This window comes from Trachypithecus francoisi, unplaced genomic scaffold (genome assembly GCF_009764315.1).
Source record: "Trachypithecus francoisi isolate TF-2019V2 unplaced genomic scaffold, Tfra_2.0 Lachesis_group17, whole genome shotgun sequence".
NCBI classification, from domain to species: domain Eukaryota; kingdom Metazoa; phylum Chordata; class Mammalia; order Primates; family Cercopithecidae; genus Trachypithecus; species Trachypithecus francoisi.
This window is the reverse complement of record NW_022681462.1, coordinates 26,819,605-26,834,725: the sequence shown is the minus strand read 5'-3', so window position 1 is coordinate 26,834,725 and position 15,121 is coordinate 26,819,605. Positions and strand designations below refer to the sequence as shown.

The 15,121-nt window shown below is 36.2% G+C and overlaps 1 pseudogene; it reads left to right on the top strand.

Annotated features, from left to right (window-relative positions):
* The first annotated feature begins 522 nt into the window (after window positions 1–522).
* LOC117063079 lies at window positions 523–1,735 on the top strand (annotated as a pseudogene).
* Window positions 1,736–15,121: the final 13,386 nt, after the last annotated feature.

Below are 15,121 nucleotides of genomic sequence, written 5' to 3'. Positions count from 1 at the left end.
AAGCTAAGGGAATTTATTGCCAGTAGACCTGCCCACTTGGAAATTTGAAACGTTCTTTAGGGAGAAGGAAAATGATATAGGCCAAAAACTAAGATTACCCAAAGAAAAGAAAGTGTCAGTAAAGGAATACATGAAGGTAAAATAAAATCTTTTCTTTTTTCTTTTAATTTCTTATTAAGCTATTACTGATAGCTTAATTTCTAATTAATAATTGATACAAAAGAAAAAAGTTTGTTTAAAGTTATAACAGCAACAATGTAGTAGACGGTTATAGCATATGGATAAGTAGAATGAATGATGATAATGCCATAAGGAATGGGAAAAGAGAACTGAAAATTCTCTATTACAAAGTGGCTGGAGGCACACAGAAAGAGGGGACAGGGTCAGACTTAGGAATGGTGGCCTTCATATTCTACAGCTGACAATTAGCTGCCACCTTTCACAGCCATCAGTCCCAGACCAGATCATAGTATAGTCTACTGCCCTCTGGGAATTTCTGAACTGTTTAATAACCAATAACTCCAAGTACAGCAGCAACAGCAAAGGAATCTCTCACTACATGAATATATGAATATGAAATTGTTGCAAGAAGCTGGTGTCTCCCTTCCAAAGGATATGTGGCAAAGTCATCAGATGAAGCTGACTCAATTGTCCAAAAACTTAGGTTCTAAAGATGTGATAATGGCACAGAGTTTTGCTTGTGGTAGAGAAAAAGCAACATTTGAAAGCAGTCCCAAAAGAGGAGTGAGGATAGTTTTCTCTCAAGAAGCAAAAGCTGTTTCCTCTCAAATAATTGGGAAAAGGTTGTTTACCAAGAAAACAGGAGAAAATGACAAAATATGCAATCAAGTATTGATCTGTGAGCAAAAATATCCCAGGTGAAAATACTCCTTTCTAGTAACAACGGAAAGGTCATTTCAAGGTCCAGTATAAACAGGAAGTTTGCAAGGTGGTGTCGACACTGAAGATGTTTCTGCTGAGATTCCTGATGTAATAAAGAATCTATTGACGTCGTAGAAGGCATCAAAAAGGAACAAGCTCTCCAGCTTGTGCAGAATATAAGATTTCCATCTAATATTGTGGATTCTGTTGCAGAAAACATGGTCAAGCTTTACAATCTTTTTCTGAACTACAACACAACCATGATAAAAATAAGCCCAATGGTATAAGATTCAGATGGAGCTATGTTTGAACGCAAAGATCAGTTTTGATTCTAATTCAGCCTATCGCCAGAAGGTCTTTGATCTACAGGACTGGACTCAGGAAGATGAAAGGAACAAAGGTGAAGCTAAGCCACATCTCACCTACACTGGCCTCAGTGAAAAAATAGGATGTCTAGTAAATGGTGCTGGTTTGGCTATAACCACAATAGATATAACACAACTTCATAAAGAGACTACAACCAGCTTCCTTGTTGTTCACGGTAGTGCTACAGTCCATCAAGTAACAGAATCATTTACACTTATCACTTCAGATAAAAAGAGGTACTGGCTATTCTGGTCAACATTTTTGGAGGAATCACTTGATGTTATGTTATTATTACACAGCGTATAGTTCTGGCAGTGAAAGATTTTGAAATTAAAATACCTGTCGTGGTACATTTACAAGGTTCACTAGTTAATGATGCTAAGCCACTAATAGCAGAAAAGCTACTAGAATGGCTTTAAAGCTCTCTGAAATAGTGACCTTAGTCAAGCAAACCCATGTGTATATATAATGTAAGTTGCCAACATGATCTTAAAAAGCCAGTGAATGGCTGAAAATGTAAATTGTGCTATCATCATTGAAAATACTATGTTCTGTGTTATTGTTCTTTTTCTTTTTAGTGTGGGAAGATTGTAATTGTGATCTAGGCACACAAACTTTCAGAAGCATTTGGTCTACATTTCATTCTACTATTCAGAATGGACTATTTATATAAAGAACATATAATGCAGGTGTCTAGTTTTATCAGTCAGTCTTTTTCACTTCTACAGAATATCACTTGCAATATGCCTGTTTATATTGTTGAATACAAAGTTCTACATTGACAAGAGTCCTACCAATAAAATAAATATGAAGAAAAATAACAAAATTGCTGGACTACTCTTTTAAAAAGAGGTAAAATTTATAGATTAAGAGAAGAGATAAAATAGAATAATAGAAAATGCTCAATTAAAAGTAAAAAGGCAGAAGAGAAATTTTTAAAAAGTATAACAAAATAGTTAATAGCATGGTAGATATTAAGCTGACTATTCCAATAATTACTTTAACTGTGAATGGTCTAAATACACCAATTAAAAGACAGACTGTCAGAGTAAATGAAATATACAAGACACACCTGTACATTCTACAAGAAAACCACTTTCAGTACAAAGACTCAGATAGGTTAAAGAGATGGAGAAAGATATACTATGCTAACACGAATCCAACAAAAAAAAAGAAAGAAAAGAGGAATAATTATTGTATTAGTCAGGATTCTCTAGAATAACAATAGTAATAGGATAGACGTATATATAAAGGGGAGTGTATTAAGGAGTATTAACTCACATGATCACAATGTCCCACAACAGTTCATCTGCAAGCTGATGAGCAAGGAAGTCAGCCTGAGTCCCAAAGCTGAAGAACCTGGAGTCCAATGTTCAAAGGCAGGAAGCATCCAGCACAGGAGAAAGATATACGCTGGGAGGCTAAGCCTGTCTAATCTCTTCATATTCTTCTGCTTGCTTTTTATTCTGACAGCTGATTAGATGGTGCCCACCCAGATTGAGGGTGGGTCTGCCGCTCCCAGTCCACTGACTCAAATGTTAATCTCTTTTGGCAATATCCTCACAGACACACCCAGGATCAATAATTTGCGTCCTTCTATACAATCAAGTTGACACTCAGTATTAACCATCACAACTATGTTAATTTCAAACAAAGCAGACTATAGAACAAAGAAAATTTGGGGGAACAAATAAGGGCATTGCATAAGAATAAAGGATTCAGTTCTATAAGAATACAACAATCTTTAACCTGTATGCAATGAAGAGATTATCAAAGTAAGTGAGGTAAAAAATGGAAAGAACTACCATTAAACTACCATTGAAATTCTTCATAGAATTAGAAAAAAACTACTTTAAAACTGATATGGAACCAAAAAAGAGCCCATATAGCCAGACAATCCTAAGCAAAAAGAACAAAGTTGGAGGCATCACGCTACCAGACTCCAAATTACAAGACTACAGTAACCAAAACAGCATGGTACTTGTATAAAAACAGACACATAGACCAGTGGAACAGAATAGAGAACTCAGAAATAGCTGATCTTCAACAAACCTCACAAAAATAAGCAATGGGGAAAGGATTCCATATTCAATAAATGGTGGTGGGAGAACTGGCTAGCCATATACAGAAAATTGAAACTGGACACCTTCATTAAACCTTATACAAAAATTAACTCAAGATGAATTAACACCCTAACTGTAAAACCTAAAACTATAAAAACCCTAGAAGAAAATATATGTAATACCACTCAAGACATAGTCACAGGCAAAGATTTCAGGACAAAAATATTAAAAACAAGTGCAACAAAAGCAAAAATTGACAAATGAGATCATATTAAACTAAAGAGCTTCTGCACAGCAAAAGAAACTATCATCAGAGTGAACAGGCAACCTACAGAATGGGAGAAAATCTATGCAACCTATCCATCTGACAAAGGTCTAATATCCAGAATCTACAAGGAACTTATACAATTTTATGACAAAAAAAAAAAAAAAAAACATTAAAAAGAGGGGAAAATACATAAACAGATGCTCCTCATAAGAAGACATTTATATGTCCAAAAAACATAGGAAAAAAAACTCAACATCACTGATCATTAGAGAAGTGCAAATCAAAATCACAGTGAGATACCATCTCATGCCAGTCAGAATGGCCATTATAAAAGTCAAGAAACAACACATGATGGTTAGGCTGTGGAGAAATAGGAACACTTTAACGCTGTAGGTGGGAATGTAAATTAGACTGACCATTGTAGAAGACACTGTGGTGATTCCTCGAAGACCTAGAACCAAATATACCATTTGACCCAGGAATCCCATTTACCGGGTATATACCCAAAGGAATATAAATCATTATAAAGATACATGCATGCATATATTCATTGTGGCACTATGCACAATAGCAAAGACAAAAAATCAACCCAAATGCCCCTCAATGATAGATGCATAAAGAAAATGTGGTACATATATGCCATGGAATACTATGCAACCATAAAAAGGAATGAGATCATGTCCTTTGCAGGGACATGGGTTGAGTTGGACACCATTATCTTCAGCAAACTAACACAGGAACAGAAAATCAAACACTGTATTTTCTCACTTATAAGTGGGAGCTGAACGATCAGAACACGTGGACACAGGAAGGGGAACAACACACATTGGGGCCTTTCAGGGAGTTGGGAAAAGGGAGAACATCAGGAAAATAGCTAATCCATGCTGGGCTTAATACCTAGATGATGGGTTGATAGGTGCAGCAAACTACAATGGCATATGTTTACCTATGTAACAAACTTGGACATCCTGCTCATGTATCCCAGAACTTAACATACATACATACATATATATATACACATGTGTGTGTCTGTGTGTTTTGTGTCACTCTGTCGCCCAGGCTGGAGTACACTGGCTCACTACAAGCTCGGCTCACTACAAGCTCTGCCTCCTGGGCTCATGCCATTCTCCTGCCTCAGCCTCCCTAGTAGCTGGGACTACAGGCGCCCGCCACCACACCCAGCTAACTTTTTGTATTTTTAGTAGAGACGGGGTTTCACAGTGTAGCCAGAATGGTCTCGATTTCCTGACCTCATGATCCATCCGCCTAGGCCTCCCAAAGTTCTGGTATTACAGGCATGAGCCACCGCACCCAGCCAACATATATATTATAATATAATTAATATAATATAATGAAATAACTAAAAGGAAAAGTAGACAAATCTACTTTTATAATTGAAAAACTCAGTACCACTCCTCTCTATCAGGAATCAATAGCGACAACAGGGAGAAATCAGTAATATATTAATAGTTTAACAGAACAACATTATCAATCAGCTGGACTAATTATATTTGTAAAATATTTTATTCAAGAACAGTAGAATAACCATTCTTCTCAAGCTCACATAAATCATTCATTAAGATAGCCCACATTCTAGACCATAAAACATAATAGATTTAAAAGAATAGAAACCATACAAAGTATGCTTTCAGGCCACAATGGAAAAAAACTAGAAGTCAATAGCAGAAAAATAGCTGACATTTTTCAATCTCCAAATATTAAATAACAAAATTATAAATAATACATGGATCTAAGAAGATAATTTTTTTTTTTTTTTTTTTTTGAGACGGAGTCTTGCTGCCTCACCCAGGCTGGAGTGCAGTGGCGCGATCTCGGCTCACTGCAAGCTCCGCCTCCCGGGTTCACGCCATTCTCCCGCCTCAGCCTCCGAGTAGCTGGGACTACAGGCGCCCGCCACCACGCCCGGCTAGTTTTTTTGTATTTTTAGTAGAGACGGGGTTTCACCATGTTAGCCAGGATGGTCTTGATCTCCTGACCTGGTGATCCACCCGCCTCGGCCTCCCAAAGTGCTGGGATTACAGGCTTGAGCCACCGCGCCCAGCCTAAGAAGATAATTTAAAGCTATTTTGAACTAAATGAAAATAAAAATACAACTTATCAAAATTTTTGGTATGCAATGAAAGCAGTGCCTATAGGGAAACTTATGGCAGTGAACACATATCTTAGAAAATAAAAAAATATATAAAAGTAATGATCTAAATTTTCACCTTAAGAAACTAGAAAAGGAAGGAAAATTTAAGCCTAAAGCAAGAAGAAAATAATAATAAAAGAGCATAAATCAGTAAAATCAAAAACCAGAAAAATAATAGAAAAAAATTAAAAATGGAAATTCTGCTTATTCTAAAATATAAGCAAAATTGATAAGCCTCTAGCCTAATTATCATGAACACACCACACACACACACACAGAGAGAACACAAATTACCAATATCAGATATAAAAAAGTGGTCATTACTACCAATCTCATGAACATTAAAAGAATAATAAATAAATATTACTAATAACTCTTGTCCCCAAATTTGATAACAGAGACAAAATGGACCAATACCACAAAAGACACAAACTACCAATATTTACACAAAAAGAAATATGGAAATCTAAATAGGGCTATTAAGAAAATTGAATCAAAAATTAACAGCTTTCCAAAGAAAAAAGCCACAAGCCAGATGGTTTCACTAGTAAACTCTACCAAACATTTGAGGCAGAAACAAAACCACTTCTCTACAGTCTCCTCCAGAAAGAAACAGAAGCAGATAAAAAAATCTTCCTAATTTTTTCAGTAAGACCAGCATTATGTTAATACTAAAACTAAAGATATTATAATAAAGAAAAACTAGGGACTAATGTCACTCATGACCATAAATGCAAACATTCTCAACAAAATATTCACAAATCAAATTCAACAACATATAAAAGAATTAAACACCATGATAGAATGAGATTTATTGCAAGTATGCCAACTAGTTCAACATTCAAAAATCAATTAGTAGAATTCATGACATAAACAGACAAAGAATAAAATTCCATAAATGTATCAATAGCTGTAGGAAAAGCATTTGACAAATACAAAGACCCAACCACACATGACAAGACACTCAGCTAACTAGGAATACAGGTGGACATCTTCAAATGATGAATGTCTTCAAAAAACCTACAGCTAAAATTACACTTGATGGTGTAGAACTAGACACTTTCATTTTAAGATCACAATACAGGCAAAATTTTGATTTTTTTTACCATTGCTATTCAACATCATAATGGGAATCCCAGCCAATGCAATAAGGCAAGAAAGAGAAATAAAAGGTCTAGAGATTGAGAAGGAAGTAACCAAATTGTCTTTGTTTTTAAACGACATGATTGTTTATGTAGATAATCCCAAAATTGATTTATACATACACAGATACAGACACTCAACTGCTGGACCTAATAAGAGAAAATAGCAAGGTTGCAGGATGAAAGGTTAATAAACAATAATGAATGTTTTCCTATATACCTGCAGTGATCAACTGGAATTTGAAATTATAATACCATTTATAGGAGTATGAAAAAGTAAATACTTAGGTGTAAGTCTAACAATATATGTACATTATATGTAGAAAACAAAACTCTAATAAAAGAAATTAAAGATCTAAATAAAAAACACAGACCATGTTTATGGATTGGAAGATGATTATGGAAAGATATCAATTTTTCCAAATTTGAATTTTTATTTATTTATTTATTTATTTATTTATTTATTTATTTATTTTGAGATGGAGCCTTGCTCTGTCGCCCAGGCTGGAGTGCAGTGGCCAGATCTCAGCTCACTGCAAGCTCCGCCTTCCAGGTTTACACCATTCTCCTGCCTCAGCCTCCCTAGTAGCTGGGACTACAGGCGCCCACCACCTCTCCCAGCTAGTTTTTTGTATTTTTTTTTTTAGTAGAGACGGGGTTTCAGCGTGTTAGCCAGGATGGTCTTGATCTCCTGACCTTGTGATCCGCCCGTCTTGGCCTCCCAAAGTGCTGGGATTACAGGCTTGAGCCACTGCACCCAGCCCAAATTTGATTTATAGATTTACTGCAATCCCAATAAAAATCTCAGCAAACTACTGTATAAATACTGGCAAAATAATTCTACATATTTTATGGAATGACAAAAGACCTGGAAGAGTCAAAATATTATTGAAGATGAACTAAGTTGGAGGACCAACACTACCTGATTTCAAGACTTATACAGGTGCAGTAATCAAGACAGTATCACACTGATGAAAAAATAAGCAAACAGATCAATAGAATAGACTAGATACAGCCTAGAAATAGACTCACAAAATTAGCCAATTAATCTTTGACAGAGGGCAAAGACAATTCAATGCAGAACAAATAGTCTTTTCAACAAATGCTTCTTGAATAATTGGATATCCCTATATAAAGAAAAACAACAAAAAACCAGACAATAAAAACAAAAGCCTAGAAATATATCTTAGGCAGAAACTAACTCAAAGTGGGTCATAAAAATAAATGTAAAACACAAAACTAAAAAATTCTAAAAAAACATTCACAGGAGAAAACTTAAGTGACCTTGAATTGCGCTATATGTTGTCAGATACAACACTAAATCACAAGTCTTGGAAGAAAAACAAATGACTGGCTAGAATTTATTAAAATTAAAAACTTCTCCTATGCAAATGATACTGTTAAGAGCAACAAAAAACAAGTCATAGACTGAAGGAAAATATTGGCAAACACATATCTGGGAAAATCAGTTTCCAGAATAGCAAAGAACTAAGCTTCCAGAATAGCAAAGAACTCTTAAAGTTCAACAATAAGAAAACAAATACCCTAATTTAAAAATGAACAAAAAATCTAAATGGATATAGCATTATTAAAAATAAATAGATGAAAAGTAAGTATAGAAAAAGATTTGTAACTTTATTTATCATTATGGAATTGATAATTGAAACAGACATAAGATTGTCTAAAATCTATAAAACTGACAGTACCAATTGCTGATGAGGATGTGGAGCAACAGGAACTCTCATTTATTGTTGGTGAAATGCAAAATTGTGTCTCCCCTTTTGAAGACAGTTTAGGTATTTTTTACAAAGGTAAAAACAGTCTTCCATAGGATTGATCAGTGGTGCTCCTAGATATTTAACCAACTGATTTAAAAACTTCTGTCACACAAAACCTGCATATAAATATTTATAGCATCTTTATTTGTAAGTGCCAAACTTTCAAGAAACCAAGATGTCCTTCAATCAGGGGAAGCAATAAATAAGCTGTGGCATATATATTATTATATGATATTTTGAAAAAGGAAAATCTACAGAGACAGTAAAAATATTAGTTGTCACCAGGAGTGTAGGGGAAGTTGAATAGTGATACAAAGGGGAATTTGGGGGGTTGTGAAACTATTTTTAGAGGCTATGGTTGTGAGTATATGACACTCTGCCTTTGTCAAAGTCTCAAAATACTTATAACACAAAAAGTAAACTGTAATGGATACAAATTTAATTTTAAAATGTCATTTTGGTAGTCAAAGATATTCCAAAATGGAATGCAAAATATGACAAAACAATCTAACTGAATTACAAATGCATGACATAACCTCACTTAATGCACTGGGGGAAAAGGAGCTTATGTAAGTAACTTTATGCTCCAATAGAGAAGAGCATAATTATCTTGTGTGTATGGTTGATAATTTTATTTATTTTTCCAACTTTTATTTTAGATTCAGGGAATATATGTACAGATTTGTTACCCGAGTATATTGTGTGATTTTGAGGTTTGGGGTATGGATGATTCTGTTACCCAGGTACTGAGCATAGTACCTAATAGTTAATTTTTCAACTCTTAGCTCCCTCTCCCCTCTAGTGTCCCCTAGTTTCTATTGTTGCCACCTGTATGTCTATGAGTACCCAATGTTTAGCTCCCTCTTGTAAGTGAAAATATGAGGTATTTGGTTTTAAGTTTCTGCATGAATTTGTTTTGATTAATGGTCTCTAGCTACATCTATGTTGCTGCAAAGGACATGATTTCATTCATTCTTATGGCTGCATAGTATTCTACAGTGTATATGTACCAAATTTTCTTTATCTAATTCACCATTGATGGGCACCTAGGTTGATTCCATCTCTTTCCAATTGTGAATACTGCTGTGATGAACATGCAAGTGCATGTGTATTTGTGGTAGAAAGATTTGGATATATATATATATGTGTGTGTGTGTGTGTTTGTGTGTGTATGTGTGTGTGTGTATGTATATGGGTATATACATACACACACACACATATGTATATATATACACACATACATATATGAGTGTGTATACACACACACACACACACACACACACACACACACTCACTCCTCGGTAATGGGATCGCTGGATCAAATGGTAGTTCTTAGTTCTTTGAGAAATCTCCAAACTGCTTTTCATAGTGACTGAACTAACTTACATTCCTACCAACCGTGTATAAGCATTGCCTTTTCTTCACAGCCTTGCCAGCATCTACTTGATAGTTCATTTGTTTGACTTTTTAATAATCACCTTTCTAACTTATGTGAGATGGTATCTCATGTACTTTTTGATTTCTATTTCTCTGATGATTAGTGATGTGGAGCATTTTTTCATATGTTTCTTGGTCACTTGCATGTCTTTTCTCTTTTGAGAAGTGTCTGTTCATGTCTTTTGCCCATTTTAAAATGGGGTTATTAGTTTTTTCTTGTTCAGTTGCTTAAGTTTCTTATAGATTCTGTATATTAGACCTTTGTTAGATGCATAGTTTGAAAATATTTTCTCCCTTTCTATAGATTTTCTGTTTATGCTGTTGATAGTTTCTTTTACTGAGCAGAAGCTCTTTAGTTTAATTAGGTCTCACTTGTCAATTTTAGTTTTTGTTACAATTGCTTTTGAGGACTTAGACATAAATTATTTCCCAAGGTCAATGTCCAGAGTGGTGTTTCCTACATTTTCTTCTAAGGTTCTTATAGTTTGAGGTCTTACATTTAAATATTTAATTCCTCTTAATTTTTGTATATAGTGAAATGTAAGGGTCCAGTTTCATTCTTCTGTACGTGGCTAGCCAGCTAACCCAGCACCATTCATTGAATAGGCGTCCTTTTTCCCTTGCTTATTTTTGTCAACTTTGTCAAGGTCAGGTGGTTATAAATGTGTGGCTTTATTTCAAAGTTCTCTATTTCCTTCCATTGGTCTATTTGTCTGTTTTTGTAACAGAACCATGCTGTTTTGGTTACTGTAGCCTTATAGTATAGTATAGTTTGAAGTCAAGTAATGGGATGCCTCCAAGTTTGTTCTTTTTGTTTAGTATTGTTTTGGCCATTTGGAAACTTCTTTGGTTCCATACGAATTTTAAAATATTATAGTTTCTTGTATTTCTGTGAAAAATTACATCGATAGGTTGATAGGAATGGCATTAAATCTGTAGTTTGCTTTGGGCACTGTGGCCATTTTAACAATATTGATTTTTCCAATCCATGAGCATAGAATGTTTTCCCATTTGTTTTTGTCATCTATGTCTTTTAGCAGTATTTTATAGTTCACACACAGGTCTCTCACTTTCTTAGATGTATTCCTAGGTATTTTATTTTTTCATAGCTATGGTAAATAAAATTGTTATTAATTTGGCTCTCAATTTGAATGTTATTGGTGTATAGAAATGTTACTCATTTTTTGTACATTGATTTTATATCTTGAAATATTACTGAAATTTTTTCTCAGTTCCAGGAGCCTTTTGATACAGTCTTCAGTGTTTTCTAAGTATAGGATCATATCATCCATGAAGAGAGGTAGTTTGACTTCTTTTCCTATTTAATTGTCTTTTCTTTCTCTTGTTTGATTACTCTGCTTAGGACTTTCAGTACTATGCTAAACGGGAGTGGTGACAGTGGGCATCCTTGTCTTGTTACAGTTCTCAAGGGGAAAGCTTCCAGTTTTTGCCCATTGAATATGATCTTAACCACAGGTTTGTCATAGATGACTCTTACTATTTTGAGGTGTGTCCCATTGATGCCTAGTTTCTTTAAAGTTTTTATAATGAAGGAGTGTTGAATTCCAACAGAAGCTTTCTCTACGTCTATTGAGATGGTCATGTGGTTTTTAATTTTATGTGGTGAATCATGTTTATTGATTTGAATATGTTGAACTAACCCTGCATTCCAGGAATAAAGCTTACTTCATCATGGTGATTTAACCTTTTGACGTGTGTTGAATTCAGTTGGCTAGTTTTTTTTTTAAGATATTTGCATCTATGTTCATTAGGAATATTGGCCCATAGTTTTCTTTATTTGTTCCGTCTTTTCCAGGTTTTGGTATCAGGGTGATCCCAGCTTTGTACAAAGCACTAAGGAGGAATCTATTATCCTTGATTTTGGGGTGAATATGATATGATTTGGCTGTGTCCCTAACCAAATCTGATCTCGAGTTTCCACCTATTGTGGGAGGGACCTGGTGAGAGGTAACTGGATCATGGATGTATGTCTTAACCATGGTGTTCTCATGGTGGGGGGTGGGTCTTATGAGATCTGATGGTATTATAAGGTTGAGTTTCCCTGCACATGCTCTTTTGTATTCTTTGACTGCTGCCATTCATGTAAAATGTGACTTGTTCATCCTTGCCTTCCACCATGATTGTGAGGCTTCCCCAGCCACATGAAACTGTAAGTCCATATTAAACCTCTTTTGTAAATTGCTCAGTCTCGAGTATGTCTTTATCAGCAGTGTAAAAATGGACTAATACAGTAAATTGGTACCAGTACAGTGAGCTGCTGCTGAAAAGATACCCAAATACGTGGAAGCAATTTTGGAACTGGGTAACAGGCAGAAGTTGAAACAGTTTGGAGGGCTCAGAAGAAGATAGGAAGATGTGAGAAAGTTTGGAACCCTAGAGATTTGTTGAATGGCTTTGACCAAAATGCTGATAATGATATGGACAATGAAATCCAGGCTGAGGTGGTCTCAGATAGAGTTGAGGAACTTGTTGGGAACTGGAGCAAAGGTGATTCTTGTTATGTTTTAGCAAAGAGACTGGTGGCATTTTGCCCTACCGTAGAGATTTGTGGAACTTTGCACTTGAAAGAGATGATTTAGCGCATCTGGCAGAAGAAATTTCTAATCAGCAAAGCATTCAAGAGGTGACTTGGGTGCTATTAAAGGCATTCGGTTTTATAAGGGAAGCAGAGCCTAAAAGTTCAGAAAATTTATAGCCTGACAATGCAATAGAAAAGAAAATCACATTTTCTGAGAAGAAATTCAAGCTGGCTGTAGAAATTTGCATAAGTAACGAGGATCAGAATTTTAATCACCAAGACAATGGGAAAAATGTCTTCAGAGCATGTCAGAGGCCTTCATGGCAGTCCCTCTGATTACAGGCCCAGAGGCCTAGGAAGAAAAAGTGGCTTCTAGGGCCGGCCCTTGTGTTGGGTCCCTGTGCTGTATGCAGCCTAGGGATCTGACATCCTGCAATCCAGCTGCTCCAGCCATGGCTAAAAGGGGTCAATATAGAAATTGAGCCATGGCTTCAGAAGGTACAAGTCCCAAGCCTTGGCAGCTTCCATGTGGTGCTGAATCTGTGAGTGAACAGAAGTCAAGAACTGGGGTTTGGGAACCTTTGCCTAAATTTCGGAAGATGTATGGAGATGCCTGGATTCCCAGGCAGTTTTCTGCGGGGGCGGGGCCCTCATAGAGAACCTCTGTTAGGGCAGTGCAGAAGGGAAATGTTGGGTCAGAGTTCCCACACAGAGTCCCTACTGGGGTACTGCCTAGTGGAGCTGTGAGAAGAAGGCCACCGTCCTCCAGACCCCAGAATGGTAGATCCACTGACAGCTTGCACTGTGCACCTGGAAAAGACAGAGGCACTCAACAGCAGCCCATGAAAGTGGCTGGGAGGGAGGCTCTGCCCTGCAAAGCTACAGGGCCAGAGCTGCCCAAGACCATGGGAACCCACCTCTTGCATAAGCATGACCTGGTTGTGAGGCATAGAGTTGAAGGAAATCATTTTGGACCTTTAAGATTTGACAGCCCCACTGGATTTGGGACCTGCATGGGGCCTGTAGCCCCTTTGTTTTGGCCAATTTCTCCCATTTAGAATGGGTGTATCTACCCAATACCTGTATCCCCATTGCATCTAGGAAGTAACTAACCTGCTTTTGATTTTATAGGCTTATAGGTGGAAAAGTCTTGCCTTGTCTCAGATCAGACTTTGGACTGTGGACTTTTGAGTTAATGCTGAAATGAATTAAGACTTTGGGGGACAGTTGGGAAGGCATGATTGGTTTTGAAATGTGAGGACATGAGATTTGGGAGAGACCAGGGGTGTAATGTGGTAATGAGTAATATGGTTTGGCTATGTTCCCACCCAGATCTCATCTTGAATTCCCACAGGTGTGGGAGGGACACGGTGGGAGGTTCATGGGGATAGTTCTTTCCCATAATGTTCTCATGGTAATGGGCGGGTCTCACAAGAGATCTGATGGTATTTAAGGGGGGAGTTTCTCTGCACAAGCTTTTTTGTTTCTTTGCCTGATGCCATCCATGTAAGATGTGACTTGTTCCTCCTTGTCTTCTGTCATGATTGTGAGGCTTCCCAAGCCACGTGAAACCATAAGTCCATATTAAACCTCCTGCCCAGTCTTGGGTATGTCTTTATCAGTGGCATGAAAATGGACTAACACAAATAGCTTTAGTCGAATAATTACCTGTTCTTTCTTGAATGTCTGGTAGAATTTGATTGTGAATCCATCTTGTCCAGGGCTTTTTATGGGGTGGTAGGTATTTTATTACTGATTCAATTTTGGAACTCAATATTGGTCTGTTAAGTGTTTAAGTTTCTTCCTGATTCAATTTTGGAAAGTTATTTGTTTCCACGAATTTATCCATTTCCTCTAGATTTCCTAGTGTGTGTGCATAGACATGTTTAGTCTATGCATCTGAGCATAGTATAGTCTGAGCATCTATGGTATGTCTTTGGAATTAGTAACGTCACCCTTGTCATTTCTGATTGTGCTTACTTGGATATTCCCTTTCTTTGTTAATCTAGCTCATGGTCTATTGATCTTGTTTCAACTTTCAACCAACTTTTTGCTCCTTTACTTTTGTATGGATTTTTGGATCAAATTTTATTCAGTTCAGCTCTGATTTTAGTTATTTCTTTTCTTCTGCTAGTTTGTTCTTTTTTTTTTCTAGTTCTTCTAGGTATGATGTTAGATCATTAAGTTGAAACCTTTCTAGCATTTGAGGTAGGACTTTAGCACTATAGACTTTCCTCTCAACATTGCTTTGGCCGTATTCCAGAGATTTTGCTATGTTGTGTCTCTGTCTTTATTTATTCATAAGAATGTTTTTATTTCTGCCTTAATTTTGTTGTTTGCCCAAAAATCATTCAGGAGAAAAATGTTTAATTTTTATGTAGTTATGTGGCTTTGAGAGATTTTCTTGGTATTGATTTATATTTGTATTCCACTGTGGACTGTTTATATGTTTGGTATGATTTTGATTTGTTTTGAATTTATTGATACTGAGTAT